This window comes from Engystomops pustulosus, chromosome 1 (assembly GCF_040894005.1).
Source record: "Engystomops pustulosus chromosome 1, aEngPut4.maternal, whole genome shotgun sequence".
Classification (NCBI taxonomy): Eukaryota; Metazoa; Chordata; class Amphibia; order Anura; family Leptodactylidae; genus Engystomops; species Engystomops pustulosus.
This window is the reverse complement of record NC_092411.1, coordinates 95,072,584-95,078,952: the sequence shown is the minus strand read 5'-3', so window position 1 is coordinate 95,078,952 and position 6,369 is coordinate 95,072,584.

The following is a 6,369-nucleotide window of genomic DNA, read 5'->3' as shown; positions in this document are numbered from 1 at the left end:
CACCAGAAAACTGCCAGAAAATTATATTGCATTCCCATAATTTTTGGTACAATTGTGGACCATCTGTTGAGTTCTGGAGAGGAAGCTGATTTAGACTCAAAGCTAAAAGCAGGAAGAAAGACAGGGAAATAAAGAACATGGTAACATTTTCTTTAATAAAGTAAAGTACAAAGTTTATTATCTGCTTCATTGATTTTTTTTTTTTTTTAATTTTATGAAATGTAGTTACACTGTTGTCCCTTGAATACAGCCCTTTCCATAATACCTTGGGGACCTCCTTCATAAGTAATAAAGTGCTGTACTATTATGGCACTTGCATGGCGCTGGCCCACCTGTATATGTTAACCCATGACACTGTCAAATATAAGCTAACTGTTGTAATAACCTGAAAAGTGCCAGTATAGTGGAATTTCAATGAACTTTTTCTGTACATATTAAAGAAAATCCACCATTAAAATCCAGTATAGCAAAACAGGGATGCTTACTCATAGATCCTGGAACAATGACTGTGGTCACCTTCTTATATTTGTTATCCATGTGGCCTCCTTCCTTCTAAAATCAATGTTTAAAATTATTCTAATGAATCTGAAGGACTCTGGGGAAGTTGCCAGACTCACAAGGTGTTACAGTAAGCAGAACATCTCTCACCCAACCTTCTGCTCTCTTCTGGTGTCCCTGGTTTATCAGGATGATAGATTTCCTTATTTATCAAGGGATATAATGTGTACTACAAATTGCATAAATATTAGAAAGCTGACTTTAAATAGTGGTATGAACCAGTATCCAAATGGAGGTCACTTATAGGGAACTCCAGTGTTCAGGGACCTTAGGAGCTTTGAAAATTTGGTATAGCACCTGAAAACTATTTCAATAAAATCTAATGTTGCAAAGCTATGTAATGCCTTTTCCCTTCCAAGTCCCAATGTGTGTCCTTTACGAAATTTACAATCACATAAGACGCATTGCTATATTGAGAAGAAATTGTGTAATAAAGTGTGTATGGTGCATATCTTTGCCCCCTCGTGAAAAACAAACATTTATGCTTAATTGACAGTTACTTAGAAAAGAAAATTATTTCTTTTCATTTTGTGTCCCAAAAAGTTTGTGAAACATTGTAGGGTCAAAATTCTCAATAAACCCCTTGAGAATATATATGTTTAACGGGCAACATCTTACCATTTTGTTTTAAGTTCTATAAAAGGGTTAACAGGGTTCCTAAAAGTTTCTCTTTATAACTTGAGGGGTGAAGATTAGATGTGATTTCTGGCCACTTTACAAAAACTCTTCTAAATGCGCTATAAATGATACAAAATTTGATTTCTCTTCTACCATCCTCATAAAATAATAATAGGACATTTCCCTCATGACTACATGCACAATAATAGTACAGTGCAGTGTTGTAGAGGGAGGTATCAAGAGGGTTTAGAGGCAGGTGGTTGGTGTATCATGCAGCAGACATTGTTAACTTCCATAATGGGTGCTGGCAGGCAGTCATCAGGGGTGATCAGTTGATATGACAGCGAAACGCCTCAGAGGCTCCCAGAACTGTCATTCAGCTTGTGTTACAGAGAATCAGTATCTTTGCAATACAGTTGTATTGCAGTGTGTTGTATGAGTGGTCAAACACCTAGTGGGCCAAGAAAATTGTAAAAATAATTTGAAAATATTTAATTGGGGGGGGGGGCATAAAAATTATAATGATGCCCTTTTCCCACACATATAAATCAAAAGAACTATAAACACATTAGGGATCCCTTTACTATATATATATAAATAATCATTGTATATATTGAACTAAGTAACAGAAAAATAATTAAAATTTATGAAGAGGTTGAAAACATCACAGGTAAATATGGAAATATTAAGAAATTTTTCTTTTTTCGAAAGATTATAAAAATATTTTAAAAAGGTATTACAACTTAACAATAACCAAATAAATTTGGTATCTGATTTGGTTTATGATACCACTGGCCCAAAGAATAAAATTAATTTGCCATTTGGGCCGCCCAGTGACTGCCATACGAAGACGGAACAACTGCATTTTTTTGCCTGCCGGGCTGGATGACATATAGCAACTTAGAATCTCAGCATAGTAGATGGGGTTTAAACTAATGCCACCCACACAAACTTTGTAAAAACCATGAGCAAAACAGATAGATAATCCAGTACTTACCATGATCTTCCATTAAAAAGTTTGCATCCAACTTTATTTTAGGTTTCTATTCAGGTATGTTTATCACATTTTATGGATATATTTTGTTGGAAACAAGTTTTAAAGCCCTTTGTGCCCCAGGACGCACTATTACGTCCTGGTGCTGCAGGGAGTTTATGATGAGATCTCATGTGCTGAGTTCTCTACATACACTTCGAGTGTCAGCTGTATATTACTCTATTTGCCGTGGTATATTCTCCAATTGCCGTGGTTGAACTCGATGGCAGGTTATTAGGGATAAAAATGCTTTATATGGTGGCTGAGTGAGCAGCACTTCTGCCTTGCAGCACTGGGGTCCTGGGTTTAAGTCCCACCCAGGTCAACATCTGCAAAGACTTTGTATGTTCTCTCAGTGCTTGCGTGAGTTTCCTCCGGGTCCTCCGGTTTTCCTCCCACACTCCAAAACATACTGGTAGGTTGATTACATTGTGAGCCCCATGGGGACAGGGACCACTTTGGCAAGTTCTGTGTAGCGCAGCATAATCTGTAGGTGCTATATAAATAAAGAATTATTTATGCTGCAATACTGTAGCTTTGCAGTATGAAGTATGCACAATCAGATCCTGCAGGGTTAAAGTTCCCTAAAGGGTCTGAAATAAATTATTTTTTTTTTTAAACACATACATACAAAAATAAACAGTAAAAATCCTAAACACATTAGCTATTGCCTCATCCCAAAATGCCATTCTATCAAAATATAAGAAAGAGAACTCCCAACCATGAACACCGTAATTGAAAATAGCTCTCAAATGTCCAGATTACCATTTTACCCCATCCATGAATATTTGAATAAAAAAAAAAAAAATTATCAAACCATCAGATAAATCCCAAATTGATATACAATTAAAGTCAGTGAATGTTGCAAAAAAATACACCAAAGGTCCATACACCAAAGTGTGTAAAAGTTATTGGCCTCAGAGTTTGGCAAAATGTGCAAAATTTACAAAATTCTTTTAAATCTATTAAAACCTAATAAATGTGGTATCCCTCGTGCTGATCCACGATCGTACTGACCCAAAGAATAAAGTGTAATTGTTATTTGAAGTTAAAAACAGCCCACAAGAATATACAGCAAATGTGGGTTTTTTTGCAATGCACTTGGAATTTTTATTTCAAGTACATTGCATGAATAGTAAATGGTGCCACTAAAAAGTACAGTTTGTCCTGCACGTAAAGAATCCTTATACATCTGTAAATCGAGAAATTAAAAAGCTTTTGGAATGAGGGGAGTAAAAAACAGAAATGCAAAAGCGGAAAAGGTCTTGTAAGGGTTAATGGAAGATTGTGGTGAGCACTGGATTATTTATCTGTTTTCCTAATAATCACACGCATACAGAAAAAGTTGCCAACTGACATTTAATTTTAAAAAATTAACTTTTTTGATACGACTTGTTTTTTTTATTGTGGATTCAAATAGTACACAAAGAATGACATTAAAGGGAACCTGTCACCAGGAGACCCATTTTTAGCACTCCCCCAGTCAGAGCATAGTACATACACTGCCAAAGTGTTTTTGTATAAAAAAAATAGGTTTTACAGAAAAAAAAGATATGTTATATTGTACCTTTCATTAGCATCTGCTGTGTGACTAGGCCAGTGGCGGCGAACCTATGGCACTGGTGCCAGAGGTGGCACTCGGAGCCCTTTCTGTGGGCACTCAGGCCTTCACTCCAACACAGAGTTTGCCAGCTATGACTCAAGGCTTTCTCCTGTGATCCAATACAGCCTAGGACGTGCCATGCTCAGAGCTATTTGGCTGCCAGCACTACATGAGGAGCGAGAAGGTGTGGATAGAGATGGATTGTCATTGGAGCTCCTGCTCTGGGCCCCCTGATTCTTCCTCTTCAGGGGGCCCTGGAGGGAAGCTACAATCCAAATTTCTCCATCATCTTTCTATTGTATTGGTAAACTCAGGACACCAATACGATTAAAACCTGTGATACAGCAGGGATCAATAAGTTACTGCTTAAATTGTCATGTTGGCACTTTGTGACATATACGTGGGTTTTGGTTGTCACTTGGGCACTCTGTTTCCAAAAGGTTCGCCACCACTGGACTAGGCAGTTGCCTATTGGGAGGAGCTGGAAAGGAGCAGTTTCCCCCCCACCCTTGGGAAACACCTGACCTTTTCAAATATATGACTCCGCACACTCGGGATTGGCTGTAGAGGAGCAGGGGGGGTCGCTAAGCCAAGTGTTTTCATATATTGGAAAAGGTCATATGGAGCAGCAATTTCCCATGGGTGGGGGGTGGGGGACTGCTCCTTTCCAGCCCCACCCAATTGGCAACTGCCTAGTCACACAGCAGATGCTAATGAAAGGTACAATATAACATATCTTTTTTTCTGTAAAGCCAATTTTTAATGCAAAAACACTTTGGCAGTGTATGTACTATGCTCTGTGGGGACTGGGGGAGTGCTAAAAATGGGTCTCCTGGTGACAGGTTCCCTTTAAATACCCTATTGTCAACAAGATCACTCCAATCCATTTTAACTTGTTGCATTTTGTTAAAGCCCCTATTGTTACCCTGGTAGAGTGGGTTACTATATCCAACCTGGCTACAGGAATGGTCGCAGCCACCATTATACTCTGTTGTTACAAGCACCACTGGCTCACAACATGGAGTAAATGCGAGTTACCGTATTTTCAGCCGTATAAGACGACCCCAAACTTTTCCAGTTAAAATATAGAGTTTGGGATATACTCGCTGTATAAGACTACCCCTCTTCTAACGAACATATGTTTTTTTATTTTTACCATATTTAAATTTTAAATAATTAAACTGTTCTGCAAACTCAAATTCTTCATTTCGCCATCTTCTGGTGCTAATAACTTTGGTGTTTGGAGCTGTGTGACATGTCATTTTTTGTGACATGAGATGACATTTTCATTGATACCCTTTTGAGGACTGTATGGCCTTTTTGATCACTTTTTATTTTTATTAATTTTTTTATATGTTGCTAAATGGTGAAAAAGTTGTGTTTTGGACATTCAGGCGCTATTTTATGTTAAGGGTTCAACAGCAGAAATAACTTATTATATTTTGATAGATCTGTCAATTTGGGATAAGTAGATACCCTACATGTTAATGACTTTTTACTGTTTATTTTAATATCAATTCTAGGGAAAGGGGGGGCCATTTTAATTTTTAGTTTTTTTTTTTGCTTTATTTATTTTTTGTTATTATTTTCCAGACCCCCAAGGCACTTTAATCCTAGGTTGTCCGATTGATCAGACCATATATTGTCAAACTACATTATGGAAGTATATGGGGAAGTGCAGGGGGCAGCACATGTGTCATGACTGAATCAAGTGCTGCCCATCAACAGATACTGCAACATTGCTTCTTGTCCGTACTTGGGGGGCTCGGTTGCTGGTGGTGTGTGCGGCTGTGCTGTACATTGGTGCCCCTGGGGTGGATGCTAATGGCGCTGCTGGTGGGCACTGGGGAGCACTGGCGTCAAGGTCAGTAGGACGTCTTGTGAGCCCCTGGCCATTACAGGTTCCAGGCACTGAGGCAGCTGGAGGATGATGCAGGCCAGGTTACTAGAGGGTGCACTGCTAGGTTTTTACCTAAAAGGGTTAAGTCTAAAACATACTGGTAGGTTGATTAGATTGTGAGCCCCCATTGGAGACCGGGATCGATTTGGCAAGTTCTGTGTAGCGCTGCGTCCGTGTGCGCTATATAAATAGAGGAATTATTATTAGTGTGGGTGTTTGCTGCAGGGGTGGTGTATTGCCAAGTGTGTAAGACTACCCCCGAATTCTGAAAAAAATTTCCGGGGTTCAAATTTTTCTTATATGACAGAAAATACGGTAGTTATCATTCTGCTTTTTTATGCACCAGGTAACTTCTTCCGTGTAACTTAAAATTAGATCCTGTAAATTAGGATCTTACAAACTTTTCTAGTAGATACCTGCGTAAGTAACAATTTAATTTTAGGCAATAATTTAAGTACCATACCAATGGTTTTTATATTCACATAAAATATATTTTACAATAGCAATGGAACTAGAAACCATTTCATTTTGTTGTAATTTGCAACATGAAAAGAGCATTCTTTCCAGGTTTATACGGTAATTTTCCAAACCAGTATACTGACACAACCCGAAGACATACATGAATACCTCATGTGAATTCGTGCAGTAATACCTCTA